A 15,222-nucleotide genomic window follows, 5' to 3' on the forward strand; every position below is an offset into this window, starting at 1 on the left:
CCGGGCCATGCGGATCTGTAGCCTCTACTGCCACCTGTAGCCACGGTGATATCTGGGCCCGTGCTGTTGCCAAGGGCCATGTCTGGGTTGGTGGGCCTACCACAGCCAGAGTCTGTGTTGATATCTGTGGCCCACGTTACCACCATAAATGACATGTGTTGAAATCAGGGGTGGGGAGGTGGGGGCCCTGTGCTGAGAGGGCCCTGCCCTTCACTGGCCATGGGAGTATTTGGCCCCACTCCTCACCACTGGCACAGCAGAGCTGACCCTGAAGGTAAAGGTGCAGGAGAGTTGGCTCTGCTCCTTGCCTGAGGTGGGGCAGTTCCAGCGGAGGCCCTGACTGATCATTCAGCTACCACCCAGGCTCACATCCGGTCCTTTCAGTTGGCCCACCCCAACATCTACCCCATCTATGACCTGCTGGAGAGCAAGAAGTGACTGGTCCTATGGAACCAGAACTGCAGGATCTCCATGACTTGAGGCAACAGCAGGATACCCGAAAGGAGACTCAGTGAGTGTCCAGTATTGATGATGTACTAGAAGCCAGAGGCCTTGAACCTGACCAACAGTACATTACACAATGAACATCTGCAAGTAAAACTGTTTGGACGAAAGGGTATACTGAATGATATTCAGAAGCTTTCAATGCCACTAAGATGAATGAAGAGGTGATGGAGAGGTGGGAAAGACAGAGGAGTGAAGTATTTTTTTGTTAATTTTTTTTCTGCTGTTGTTTTCTTTGCGGGGGGAGGATGCCACAAGGATGAAGGATGGATACGGAGGGACTGGGAAATGAGTGGAATTTGAGTGCATGATGTGAAATTCCCAAAGAGTCAATAAAAAAATTATGTTTAAAAAAAAGTATAAATCAGTCTAAAGCAGAAGTTCTCAACCTATGAGTCTCAACCCCTATGGGGTTCAAACGACCCTTTCACAGGGGTAGTCTAAGACTATCAGAAAACACTGATATTTATGATTCATAACAGTAGCAAAGTGACAGTTATGAAGTAGCAATGAAAATAATTTTATGGTTGGGGGTCACCACAACATGGGGAGACTGTATTAAAGGGCCTCAGCATTAGGAAGGTAGGGAACCACTGGTCTAAAGAGTTCTACCATTTATGCCACAGACTGCAGACCTGCCAAACCTCCCACTAGGAAATTCTTATCTACCCATCTGTCTATACCTCCTACTATTTTAAAGATTTATTTAGCTGAGTGTGGTGGTGATGGCCTTTAATCACAGCACTCTAGAGGGAGGAACAGACAGGAGGATGGACTGTAGTGATATACTGTATACCCTAATAAACTTATCTGGGGATCAGAGGATAGAGCCTGCCACTAGACTAGACATAGAGGCCAGACAGTGGTGGAACACACCCTTAATCCTATCACTTGGGAGTCAGAGATCTGTCTGTATCTCTGAGAGTTCAAGGCCACACTGGGAACAGAGTCAGGCAGTGGTGGCACACGCCTTTAATCCCAGCACTTGGAACCTCATGCCTTTGCTTGGAAAGCACACATGCCTTTAATCCCAAGAAGTGGCATGGCTGGATAGAGAACAGTATACAAGGCATGAGGAGACAGGAACTAAGTGCAGTTCAACTGAGACCCTCAGGGGTGAGGAATAAGAGGCTTTCAGTCTGAGGATTCATGGAAACAGCATCAGCTGAGTTGTCATCCAGGTGAGGTTGGCTGTGGCTTGTTCTGTTTCTCTGATCTTTCAGCTTTCACCCCAGTATCTGGCTTCAGGTTTTTTTTGTCTGTTTTTTTTATTAATAAGACCTTTAAACAATCGTGTTACAATGGACCTCTGAGTTCAAGGCAAGCACGGTATACAAACTGAGTTCTAGGCCAGCCAAGGACACAAAGTAAAGATCCAGTCTCAAAAAAATTACTAACATTAATTAAGAGATTTGTTTATTTCTTTGTATATCGGTCTTTGCTTGCCTGTAGGTACACCACAAGCATACTTCATGCCCCCCCCCCCCCCCCCGCCCGCCCCCAAATCTGATCTCCTGGAACGGGAGTTTACAGACAGGTGTGAACCACATCATGTGAGTCCTGGGAATATAACTTGGGTCTTCTGCAAGAGCCACTGAGCCATCTCTTCTTTTACTGGTTTTGATGTTCCTAAGAATTGTGTTAAACATGGCAAAGCCTCACCTGAATAAATCTGAATGCCTTACCTGTACCTCTTTACAATCAGTTAAATAATGTGGTATTTGGGAGTTGGGACGAGGTCACAAACCAGGTTAATAGTCTTAAACTCAAGATTTCAAACCTTAAATGAACAATCAATACCACCTGGCAAAGTGCTTCAAACCCCCTACCCTCACACGCTCTTCTGCTTGCCTAAATGACCTACTTCATTGAAAAGACAAAAACCACAGAGATCAGAGTCAGAGGCATGTCTTCACTTTTGAACACCAAGGTTCCTTTAAAGAGCACAAACTGATTCGATTCCCTCATCTGGTAGAAAGCACCAATCCTCTGACAAGGGCCAAATATGCCCTTTTCTGAACATGCCCGTTTTCACTCACTTTTTGCACCCCCCAGTTCCCTCCTTTAAATGTCTGCATCCACTGTGTATGAATTTGCTTTTTTCTTACTCTAAAAATAAAAACCAAAAAAAAAAAACAAACCAAAAACAAACAACAACAATTAAAAAAACACTTCACCATTTAATCAACTTTAATTTAGCTTCTTTCTTGTTTAAATAAACTGTTCATAGAGATCACCAACAACTTCCCAGTAATCTCTGTAACCTGTTTCCTCATCTGTAAAGTGGGTTAGCATGCTTCAGGTCATCATGGGATGCTTAAAACAATGTACATACGTAAAGCACTAGAACAGTACTTGGAACATGGTGAGCCTGTGTCAGTATCAACTATTTATATCACTAGCATACTCTGGGAATCCCATTTTCTCTGAGTTATCCCCACCCCCTCCCCTGGCTTACTCAACAATGTGTGGGTTCTTCAGTAGTAAGCTACTTCAGTTCTAAGGGCCAGGGCCAGGTAGGATGGTCAGCAAACAATGTAATTCTTCTGGAGTTCAGCCAAGTATCTTCAATCAAGGATGAGACCAGAAACCTCAGAGTCAAATCAAACTTATTCTCTTTACTTCACCCATGTTTTTCTGACATGTTTATTTTTGTCAAATTCACTTTTCTAAGCATAATACCTTCCCAGGAACACTCACTCCTTATCACATATGTAGATCTTAATCTCTAAATTGACTGCATGCTTCTGATAGAAGACTAAGCTACATTTAAAAAAATTGTCTCTAGGTGCTAGGCACACAGCAGTTGTACACACTTATATGTGATCAAATAGGAAACAACAAAGCTTGTTACTAAACCTGTGCTCATCATCAAAGACTGCTAATATCCCCATTTAACATATGGCAAGAAAAACAGAAGAAAATTTTAAACAAAAAAATTACAAAAACATAGGGGCTGGAGAGATGGCTCAGAGGTTACAATCAGTTGCTGCTCTTCCACAGCACTTATTTGGTTCTCAGCACCCACATGGTGGCTCACAACTATCAATAACTCCAGTTCCAGGGAATACAATGCCCTCTTTTGTCAATGCAGGCACGTGGTGCATAGGCTCACAGGCAGGGAAAATACTCATACATATATGTAAATAAATAAATCTGAAAAAAAACTTTAAAATGCTATTAAGAATCACCAAAGAGACTTAAACTAGTAAAAATTTTCTATGGCATCGTACCGTTGGCATTTCGCTCATAAATACAAAAACCAAAACTTCATGGCAAATTGAATGTATGTAATTGAATTCAGGCATATCTGGGAGTGGGTGGAGAAAATGTCAACCAGTGTGAAAACTCTCTCAGGATTGGAACTGTTCTCTATCATTTTGGTTCCCCAAATGTATACATACACAGACAAACAAGGTAATTCTTCTGGAGTTCAGCCAAGTATCTTCAATCAAGGATGAGACCAGAAACCTCAGAATCATTGCTTGTTTATTGGGCTATGCATATATAATGTGTATGTAAATGTTATCCCAATAAAATAAATAAAATGACCTCAACAGAAATGGCAACATAATTGGCAGAGGAGGGACAGAAACCACACCTGGCAGATTAATTATGGAAGTTCACACAAGCTAGAGAAATGACTCAGTGGTTAAAAGTGTGTACAACTGGGCAGCTCACAACTCTCTGTAATGCCAGCTCTACGGGCGCTTCTACCCTCTTTTGAGGACACACACACCCCACCACGCACAAACCCAATCCCTCTACACATATATACACATAATTTAAAATAAAGATAAAACACTTTAAAAAATCGTATGCACAAACAGGCCAGAAGCCAGAAAAAGAAAAGTATCTAAGAAAATTAATGAAAGAACATTAGACCCAACAGAAAGCACACTATAAACTACAGCAATTAAAACAGAATGACTTGGTTTCCAAATGCATAGAGAGGTCAAGGGAATATTAATGGCCCAAGCACATGTGGAAATTCAGTAAATAATAAAAGTGACAGTTTAAATCAGTAAGACAAAAAATATTATTAGATAATGCTGAGGCAACTGGATGATTATCTGGTTAAAAAATATGGTTGGACACATGTATAAAATCATACCCTGAAAAGGCAGACAGCAAATTTGGAAAATATATTTCCAATAACCAGTCCAGAGCTATTTCTCTAGAAAAAAAATAAATAAATTCTGCAAATCTAAGGAAATGAGCAACAAATTGAGGATAAGGGCAGTTCCCAAGAAAGAAAATATAAATAGCCCTTCCATGATACTTAATCTCATTCCTAAGGGCAATGAAGAAATTAGCAGTTACCCTTACCGAGTGATGGTCTAATATGAAACTGGACAACTTTAGTGACAGATATCAAAATTACAAATGCACAAACACTCTGAGCTACCACTTTTACCTCTACAAGTTTATCCTACACATTCCTACATAATGTGAAGTGATGTGTGCACAAGATAATCTACTTGGTCAAAAGCAGCCCAACTGCACACCAAAAAAGAGCAAGTTAATTAAATAGCACTCCTTCCTTTTTTAAAGAGAGGGTCTCAGTATGTAACCGTAGGGCTCACTATGTAGACCAGGCTGGCCTTGAACTCAAGAGATACAACCTGAAGCATCTGGATTAAAGCATGTGCCAACACACCTGGGCAAATGGCACACCTTCATGATGAAATTAAGCACTTGATGTTTGTGCCCACCCCCAAATGCATAACCTCCAAAGTGATAGTGTTTGGAGATGACCATTGGGAAGCAATGTTAGATGAGCTCCTAAGAGTAAATTAGTGTCCTCAGAAGGGGAAGAGACCAAAGCACTCTCTGGCTATGTGAAAATGCAGGGAGAAGAAAGATGGCCCTCACCAAGGGAACCAACTGGTCAGTGTGAGAAATGTATTTATTTCTGTTGCTTAATCTACCCTGTATATGACATTTTATAATAGGAGGCCAAACAGATTAGACCCAAGGAATACTACGAAGCTACTTAAAAAAATGTTATTTACACAGTGATATGAAATAATCTATAAGCTCTATTAAGGGAGAAAAAAAAAACAATGAAAAGAATAAGAATAGCAAATCTGCACTACTTAGATACAAAAGGAAGAGCGACAGTGGGTATTCAATATGATTCTCGTCCTGGAAAGACCAAAATCCAGGGAAAAGCAAAAAGTTTCTTAAAATACAGTGGCAAAATCTGACAAGAACTGGCAAGAGACTTTGTAGTCTTTACTTTTGTCAACAACTGTAGTATCTACACTTATCAGTGTGTTTGACTGCATGCATTCTATGTTCAACCTGTGGCCCAGGAGCTTGCGTGTGGCTCAATACCAAATACTAAGCTTTCTTTTTTTTTTTTGGGTTTTTTTGAGACAGGGTTTTTCTGTGTAGCTTTGCGCCTTTCCTGGATCTTGCTCTGTATACCAGGCTGGCCTCGAACTCACAAAGATCCGCCTGCCTCTGCCTTCCGAGTGCTGGGATTAAAGGCGTGCGACACCACCGCCCGGCCAAATACTAAGCTTTCTTAAAACACTGAGTTGCTGCTGCTGTTGCTTTTTTGGAGGATAACTACAATGCCTAGTTCTCAAATGTGAGCCCTGTAGGTAACAAGGTGCTGTGGTCATTGTCAAAAGGTTGGATACACCAATCATTCCCATTACCTATCAGGATTTGCACAAAGTGGTAGACAGACTGTATCATTTTTCTGCAATTCACCTTACAGAAGAAGCCTTAATTCTGAAACAGATCCAGGGTTTTGGACAAGAGATCTACATTTACTTGTATATAAATCACCTTTGGAAGGATCCAGAGAAGAGTTTCCAAATGGACGAACTGAATAGCTGGCACAGTGAGAAGCTTAACAGTGTATCACTTTTTAAGTCTTTGAAATGCTCATTAAAGTCACTGTAGTACTCTGTCCAAATAGAAATAAAATGTAAATAAATTCTCAGTGTAACAAAGCCAGACTGCTTTGGGACTGGTTGTGGCTGCAGAGAGTCTTTCTCTAGTGTTTACAGCAGTAGCTTTCCCCTCTTCTATCTCACCTTCAGCTGACTCAGATAACTTCTCAGGAAGGGACTCACCCTCTGAAGAGTCCCTCCTTCACTAATAGCCTTCAGGAAATTCTAAGTCCTTATGGTTTTTGATGCCCCGTCCCAAGCAAGGCAGCTGTGTGGGGCTGTTCTTAGCAATATGGTGGCTGGCAGGCTGGGTCCTCTGAGCATCAGAAAGCTTCTCAATCCTGGAGACTTATTTTTTAAAAGTGCTCCCAGCACAGATCAAGCCAAGCCTTGCCTTCGGAGCTTCAGTACAAGTTGGAGGACTCCAGGAAGAGCAACATCTTCTCTCTCATAAACTTACTTCAATACTCTTTTTGGAAACAAATGCAGTGAAGTCTGCCTTTTATGATTTTGATTCTTCTATACACTTTCAACTATATATAACCAAACATTAGGAAAGATACTTTACTTTCTGCACTTTATTAAGCAAGCAATGTTTTTTAAAAGTGGGCTAAGTCATGTTAAGGTTGGGCTATTTTGAAACGTCTCAAAGGCTCAAGAAATTCCTAATGAAATGGCCAACAATATTGCTTCAGTGTGTTAGGACACGCATGTTTGTCCTTGTCCCCTAGGAAGTTATATTCAGACCATAGAAGGGAGATCAACTTTACTTCAGTACATGTCAGGTTCTCAAATCACTTACTACCTAAAGTGGCATAGAGTGGGTTTTCAATAAATTTGGCTTGTGTAACATCAGTGTCTTCATAGCTGTTATCCCTAAGAAGGAACAAGAAATTTGATATACCACTTATTATATCCCCAGAAAGATGTACAGAAAAATAGTAACTCTAATAACTGTGTGGTTACAAGGTCTCTTATAAATTTGGATTCTTCAAGACAAAAGCCTCAGTAAGACTAAACATGAAAGATGGGACAGCATTCCATTTTCTTCAAATGTGTTACATGATTAGAATTATTCTCAGCTCCTAGATTCCTACTTCATAGATATTTGCCAAAAAAAATCTAAGAGAGCATAGGGAATACTCTGTTGTGGGAAAAGGCTTAAAAAAAAAAAAAGGCAACATGGCATTGTATCAGAGATTATTATTTGTTTTTGGAATGTTTCCAAATTTTAAAGCAGAGAGGATTACTGGTCAAAATGTTAACACAAATAATCCCAGTCAATTCAGATTAGTTGAGATTTTCAAACTTTAACAAATCCTCTAGAGATGTAGACAGAAACAACTAATATCTAGAGAATCTGAATACGAATTCTGCAGCAAAATTATTTTAAATTTCCTTGACATTTTGCATTCATTAAGTTAAAAAAAATTGGTAATTCTAAAACTTCCTGAATGGTTTATCTACCACTCAAGGATCAAAGCAGTCTCCTGCACCACCTAATTCATACCTCAGGACCCTGTGAGATGTGTATCATTTATTCTTTTCATCTAATGGCTAATAAAGCAGACTCAGATACGCTCTATAACCTGAACTAGCTATGCCACAGAATTAGTTACATTTGGAATATAGACTGTGACTCAGAGATGGTCCTAAAGTCATGCTGGCTATTTCCTAGGTTTTGATCACTCAACTTTTTAAAGAATTAGCAAATTTTAACCAAATCTGAAAATCTCTGAATGTATAACAGGAGACACAGGTATCTGCTCTAGTTGTTATATAACTCACGACATATAGAAAAGGCACAAATTTTCTCAAAGGTCTCACACACACAAATTCTAAAAAGTACATTTCAGTGAAGTTTGGCCTGTTTAGAGTTTTGCAGCAGGCTTTAGTAGGGGGAGGCTTTTCACATAACCTTTAAAGGAGCCTTAAATCCCGTCTTTGAACCATAAGCTTCTTCAGGTTAGTGAGCTCTCCATTTCCACATCTTCCACAGTTTTGGAGAGTATTTCATCAAAAGGCATGGTGCTATGAAACAAACAGAATTTCCCATTCCCATTGTGTAAGTCTGATACTAGTACTGGGATTAATCCATGGAGTCTATTTAATGATCAAAGGAATTTATTTGGGGGTAAACTCACAAACATAGAAGATTTATCATACAGTCCGGGAAAGCTGAGCTATGTCACACGCTTAACGGCTCGGTCCAAGATCTCAGCATTCAAAACCTCGAGGTAGTCAAGAAGAGAAAGAGCATACATGCATCCCTTGTCTTAAGGGTCCCTGGTGGCCCAAGGTCATAGGCAGGTGTAACAGCTTCAGCTGCCTCACTGGGGCGGTGCTTCAGGGCATGGCTCAAACAGCTATCCACTAAATACTAGAGACAAATTAACAAGTTCTCTGATTCTTACTTTTCTTGCCAGAGTTTTCCACTCACTCAAGAAGGACTCCAATGAACAACTTTGCAGCAGGCTCCATGCTGATGACAAAGTACCAAGGAAACATGGGTATGATTCCTGGACTGTTTTATTCCCACCTACAAGATGACTCATTTCAGTACTCCTGTCACCTTTTAGTAAATTCTGAATCCTGACTCTCCTAAAGCCAAAGCTCAGGAGAGCTGCATTAGGGTAAGAATACACAGCTCCTGGATATTCAGGTAGTGACAGGGTCTGGGACAAGCATCACATTTCAAACAGGCAAGTCATTCCTGTGTAAAGCTCCAGGGTTTTGACTTCCTTGTCCTACATGAATCCATACCACTGACTTATCAGTCTTCTAGAGAACAGGCACCTTAATGTCAGACATTATACTTCTACACCCACAGTTAAGCATCTTGAGTATGGAGATGACTCAAATTTGTCAATTGACAGGCAAAGCAAAGCAACAAGAAACTGGCTCCTATTCGGTAGCCCCTCATTCACCACTAGGATGGTTTATGGCTAGTTGTTAACAACAAATTACTGTTTCACTAACCATCTAGTATCTTCTCCAGGCCATTTCCATACTATCACTCATGAAACAAATAATTAAGATTCTAATTGTATTCATTTTGGTACAATTTATTTTTTAGCTTGTAGCCCAGGCTGCCCTCAAACTCATCTTGCCTTGGCCTCCCAAATCCTGAGACTACAGGCATGTACCACATATGGCTCAATTTACTCTTACACTAATTTCCTTTGCAAGTAATTTCTCTCAGGGTACAAAGGGGCATGAAGTATACAGTTTCCTAATATGCCATGACAATTAAAGGATACCCTTTACAAACTCATTAAGGGAACATATTTATTAACAGAACACACACTCTCTTTCAAACAGCACTGCTTTTTTTTTAAGGGGCGTGTTCTTTGTGGCATGATGATGCTCCAGAATGGTATAGCAGTGATCAATGCATAATTATATGAGTAGACTAAAAACCACTGAAAATATACTCTGTAAGGGCCACTCTTTTATGTGAATTAAATCTCAAGAAAGTTGTTTAAACAACAGAATTTAGGGGAAAAAAACTAACTGAATCTATGCAGAGTCTGACTGTGAGCCACTCAAATGATTTAATTCAAGAGTCCCTACTGGAACCTCATATACTTAATTAGGTAAAGCAATAAAAGTTTGGTGCCTTAAGACCTGTATCTCATAGTAATAAAATCATTTTCTTATTTTTTCATTCCTATTTTACAGTAAATAAGTTCATCTGAACTACTTTCATACCGAAAAGTATTTTTTAAAATAGTGGAAATGTGCCAACACTTGGATAAATTCACAGCATTTGAGTTTTAGCCCCATATGCTCTGTGAGTGGATAAGTACAAGTTAAAACCTGCCCTTTCTAGTAAGCACCTCTAAAAACATTAAGCAATTTTAAACTACTAGAAATAAAATATTTGTAAAATACATGTGGGTGTTGTACTTTTCCACTTAAATCATTAAAAAAAAACATGAGAAGTAATAGTTGCAAATAGGATAAATATGGTTCAATGGGTGAAGATACATTCCCTGAAAGCCTGAGAACCTGGGTTTGATGTCTAGAACCCACATAAAGGTGTAAGAAGAAAATCAACCCCACAAAGTTGTCCTCTGGCTTCCACATGCACACAGCGGCACATGTACCCTCCCTCCTCCAAAACATCATGCACCCTCGACAGTAATTTTTTTAAAGGAGACAAATGAAATCATGTTAGATTCCTAATGAAACACCACTGTTATGTCTAGGTACATTCACACATATGGTTGAAGAAAGTCCTTATCTAAAATATTGCAAGTGGACAAAGTACCTAACTTTGACGACAAAGTAACAAGTAAATGGCCCTTATCTACAAGGGACTGTAAGTGTTCCAGAGTTTGGAGCATCTCTGACTTTCAAGTTATCGTTGCTTAACTTTTATCCATGTACATACACACACACCCCCTACAATCTTCTACTTTATTAACTACATACAAAAAAATTCAGGTGTGGCCCAGAAGTGAAGCATAAAAACAAAAACAGTGATTCCAAACCCTCTTGTTGTCTTAACAGGTAGTATCCTCTATTAATTTATGACCCAGCCGAGTGACATGTGACACTTCTGAAACTTTGGGGAGAATTTAAAGCTTAACTTTCAATTTTATGAAAGCCAACGTGAATGGCTTCTATGCTAGGTGCTGGAGAAATGATGCAAGACAGGCCTCTAAGTACCATTTTGATTACTTGCTTTCGTCAGACACAGAAGTATCCGACCTCCCAGGTCTAACAGCCTCAACAGAACTGAGGTAAACATTACCAAGGACAAAAAATTGGGGTAGTGGTGGTAAAATTTAAGAATGAAGATGGTAGATTTAAGCAAATCTAGCTCTTCTTCCTAACATAACATCACCTTTAGAAGTTCCAGTAAAATGAGCCAAATACCTTACTTAACATATATCCCTTATATAACCGTCTCATTTAAAGGCACATCTATTCTATTCCAAAGTACCCTATTCTTAAGGGTCTTTCTCTTGGCCTTCACATCCTCTCCATCTGGATACAGTACTAACAGTTGCTGAATGAATGAATGAATGAAATAAACAGATGCTCTCACTGACCAAAAGGTACTTGGCGGATGCTGATCTCAAAAACACAATAGGCTGACAGACCAGAATTCTACTGAAAAGAACATTTAATTTCAGAAGTAAAAATAGCAACTACTGGACACCATGCAGTCAACATGTTATTAAATTCCCGGTGGTATGGGGGAACTTTCGAGAATGAAATGCAAGGTGTTCCTTACGGTACTTTAAAATGGACTTGGTTCTACCGTGTCTGGACTGGGGACCCAGGCGCAAGACAAAGAGACAGCGGTGGGGGAAAGTCAAAAGGTCAGCGCCAGGCGCCCCTCTCAAAGCGCGGCCCGCAGGCCGGCGCGCTCGCGGCCACCCGGCCCTTCTCGGCGTCGCGGCACTCACGTCCGCACAAAGAAACCGCCCACCGTCAAAACACGCTGCCCGTGGGTGCGGGAGACGTCTGTACGGTCGCGTCGGCCCGATCTCCGCGGGAGCACCTCCGAACTTGCCGCCCACCCGCTCCATTCTCCCCGCGCGACGTGGAAGCGGGCCGGAGCGGCGGAGCCAGGTCGCGCGGAGTGGACCACGCCCCCCGCTGCCCCCGCCGCCCGCGCTATTGTTCCCGCGCCGCCCCCGCCCCGCGCGCGTTCCCGGGAGAGGGGGGGTCACGGCCGGGGAAAGGCAGCGGCCGCCTGGGCCGCGGCGCCCGCGCACTCACCCGGCAATGCAGCCAACGGCGACCGGGAAGCCCGCAGCGGTGAGCGGCGCCGTCCCGCGGTGGCCGCGGCCGCTACTCAGCCCTGCTCGCGGCTCCGCGTTCCGGCCGCGATGTCCGGCCTCGGCCGCTCCGCTGACTAACAGAGACGCGGGTCGTCAACGCGCACGCCCGCCCACGTCATCGCGCAGGGCCCCGCCCCCGCGCCTGCGAGCGGCCTGGGGGAGGGGCGGCCCCGGGGGCCCGGATTACGAAGGCGGGGCCCAGCGGCCGGGGGCGTGGCTACACCGGAGGGCGGGCGGCACTCGCGGAGGTCGCCTGAGGGCGGGGCCGCGGGCCGCGCCAGGGAAAGCCGCGTGTGAGGGGCGTGGCCGGGAGCAGCAGGGGGCGGGTCCGCGACGGCACGTGGCGGCGCGTGGCGGCGAAACACCAGTCCTAGCCTAAGCTTGCTGGGCGGCTCGCCGGTGGAGGGGCGTTAGTGTTTGAAGGTCAGGCACGCGTGCCAGTGCACACACCTGAGCCACAGAGGATCCTACTTTGACAGACTTTTCCAAGGCCTACCACCCACCAAGTTAAGGTTCTCCAGATCCCTGGAAAAAGTTACTTCCTTTTTTCCCCAACCCCTCCTGTTCCAGATTCTTTGCATAACCTGATTTTTACCTCCAAGGCCTCGTGCCCCCCCCCCCCCGCAAATATTAGCTATGGACTGATTAACTGACCAGCCTAACCATACGGCAATGGATGGAAAGGAATTTAAATTACTATCATTCATGCATTAGAATATATTTAGTCCTTTAAAAATCATATATTCAAAGGCATTCTTACCAATGCGGGAAGATAACTTATCATTAAGAGAAAGAAGCAGGAAACACATACATAAAGAATGATTCCAAGTATATATAAAATACATTACATTCATAGTATATACAAAGAAAAACATGGAAAGGAATATGCCAGTTATTTTGACAGTGGGGGGATAACGGGCAGTCTCTTATACCAATGTGGTAACCCATGATTTCCAAAATATATAAATATTTGTCGAATAAAGTCAGATAGATTATGTTCCCATTACACGTTGAGATGCTCTGTTTCCAGTGACGCAAGCATGAAGCAAATGTGAGCACTCATTCATTCATTCATTCTCTCCCCCATTTCATCTCACCCGGCAATTCTTTTTATTAATTTCTTTATTTTTATTTTATGTGCACTGATGTTTTGCCTGTATGTGTGTCTTCGTGAAGGTGTCAGAACTCCTGGAGTTGGAGTTACAGACAGTAGTGAGCTGCCATGTGAGTGCTGGAAATTGAACCTGGGTCGTCTAGAAGAGCAGCCAGTGCTCTTAACCACTGAGTCATCTCTCCAGTTCCCTCAGTAATTCTTTATTTCCATTCTTCCTTTATTTCTCCAGTTAATATTTTATCACTTGCCCATTCTCTTAAAGGCAATGTTCTAGCACTAGCAATAAATAGATCTTACAGAGAAGTCCCATGGTATGAAAATAATAACTATACACAAAAAATAAAAGTATCAATGTTATAATACAAATTATAAGGATACATCAGACTATGAAAGGAACCAATATATTAATAAGGCCGGGAAAGATTTCTTTAAGGAACTGCCTGTTGGGTTGAGAACAGGTCTGACTAGGTAGCAATTTTGTCAGAGTTAACTTGCTGTGTGAAGGTCCTATGAGGAGAGAGCAGGATAAACTGGGGAAATTGAGGACAGGCCAGCTATTTTGGAACACCAAAGAAAAAGAAATTACAAAGTGAAAATGAGAAGACTGATAGAAAGATAAAAATTTATGTTGGAAATGTTTTATGCCAAGTGTGATGGGAAGATCCTGGTGTGTCTTCTGCAATGGATGGCATGATCATTCTGACATCTTGAAAAGATTTCTTACTGCAAAGAGGCTTTTCTAGAGCTCTCAAATGGACCTCTTCTCCATCTACAATTCTTACTAAACAGTTTCTTCTGTTCCAGAGTATGTATGCCATTTATATTTTGAAAGGTACTGCAAGACACTTGTGTGTCCCCTGTGGCAGAGAAGACAGCATCTTTTCCTTGGCTTTTTCCTTTAAGTGACCTCAGGGAAGACCCACTGTTATCCCTTCCGCCATCTGTTCCACTGGTACTTCTTTCCTTATCCTTGAGATGTCAAACTGGTGTTCCTACCAGATGGGCAAGCGTTTATTCTACCAATAACCCTTGGCAGAGGGACCCTTATGAATTTCCAACCTATGCCAAAAGTACCTCAATTAGAGGTTGAATTTGAAACTGCTCTTTATGGTGCCATTAAGTAACCGGAGATTCTGACATCACCCTTGTGAAGAGTCTTTGTCTGTGGGCGGCAGGATTTTGAGGCCCTGGGCAGGCATGATGCATGTGCCGGCTGTTTCATTGCCAGGGGCCTGTAATAAGCCAGGATTTGTCTCACCTCCCTGACTCAGGGATGAGCCCCGAGGCCCTCTGATGCTAATGAGAAGACACAGCTCCTTCAGGAAAGCAGAGGTTAGAAGGCAAATTGTTCTCCAGTGCACTAGGATAATCAAGACAGACAATGAACTATGTATTTCAAAAGAGCTAACAGAGGGCATTTTGAATGTTCTTTCAGAAGGAAATGATGAAAGTTTGAGGAGATATTGTTGTACCAAGTACCTTGATCTGATCATTACAGGTTGAATCCATATGTGAAATGCCAGACTGAACTCTAGAAGTCGGTACAATTAATATGTTAACTAAAAAATGGAAAGTAGTTTTAAAGACAGTTTGGTAAAGAAATCTTCAACAGTTCTTTAATTCTGCTCCAGAGCAGATTACCAGACCATAACACTGTCATATATGAGAGTGGATTCCTTAGCCTCCCTTACTAAACAGCACACAGGATTTATTCTAGAATAAGGTTGATATCGCTGATCAGCCTTCCCTGCTCCACAGCTTGTAGGATTAGGAAGTGGTTGGAAGAGATTAAAGTGTAAGGACTCGGGAAAAGGCAGAGAGAAGAGTTATGAACCTTCGAAGTGTGACTTTAAAGAGGGACAGCTATACAGGAGCCCAGGTGAGTGTTCCCTACCTA

The 15,222-nt window shown here is 42.2% G+C and overlaps 1 protein-coding gene across 4 annotated transcripts in view; it reads right to left on the reverse strand.

Annotated features, from left to right (window-relative positions):
• Mapk8 (mitogen-activated protein kinase 8) overlaps window positions 1–12,331 on the reverse strand; it is a 72,012-nt gene extending 59,681 nt beyond the window's left edge. The window contains exon 1 of one of the 4 annotated variants that reach the window (XM_052733921.1): window positions 12,150–12,331. The gene's annotated coding sequence lies outside the window, so the exon portion shown is untranslated. Of the gene's footprint in view, window positions 1–11,856; window positions 11,972–12,149 lie in introns of those variants that run through there. The other 3 variants (XM_052733920.1, XM_052733922.1, XM_052733923.1) reach the window with 3 other exon arrangements.
• Window positions 12,332–15,222: the final 2,891 nt, after the last annotated feature.

This window comes from Peromyscus californicus, unplaced genomic scaffold (genome assembly GCF_007827085.1).
Source record: "Peromyscus californicus insignis strain IS unplaced genomic scaffold, ASM782708v3 Scaffold_12__1_contigs__length_115047231, whole genome shotgun sequence".
NCBI classification, from domain to species: Eukaryota; Metazoa; Chordata; class Mammalia; order Rodentia; family Cricetidae; genus Peromyscus; species Peromyscus californicus.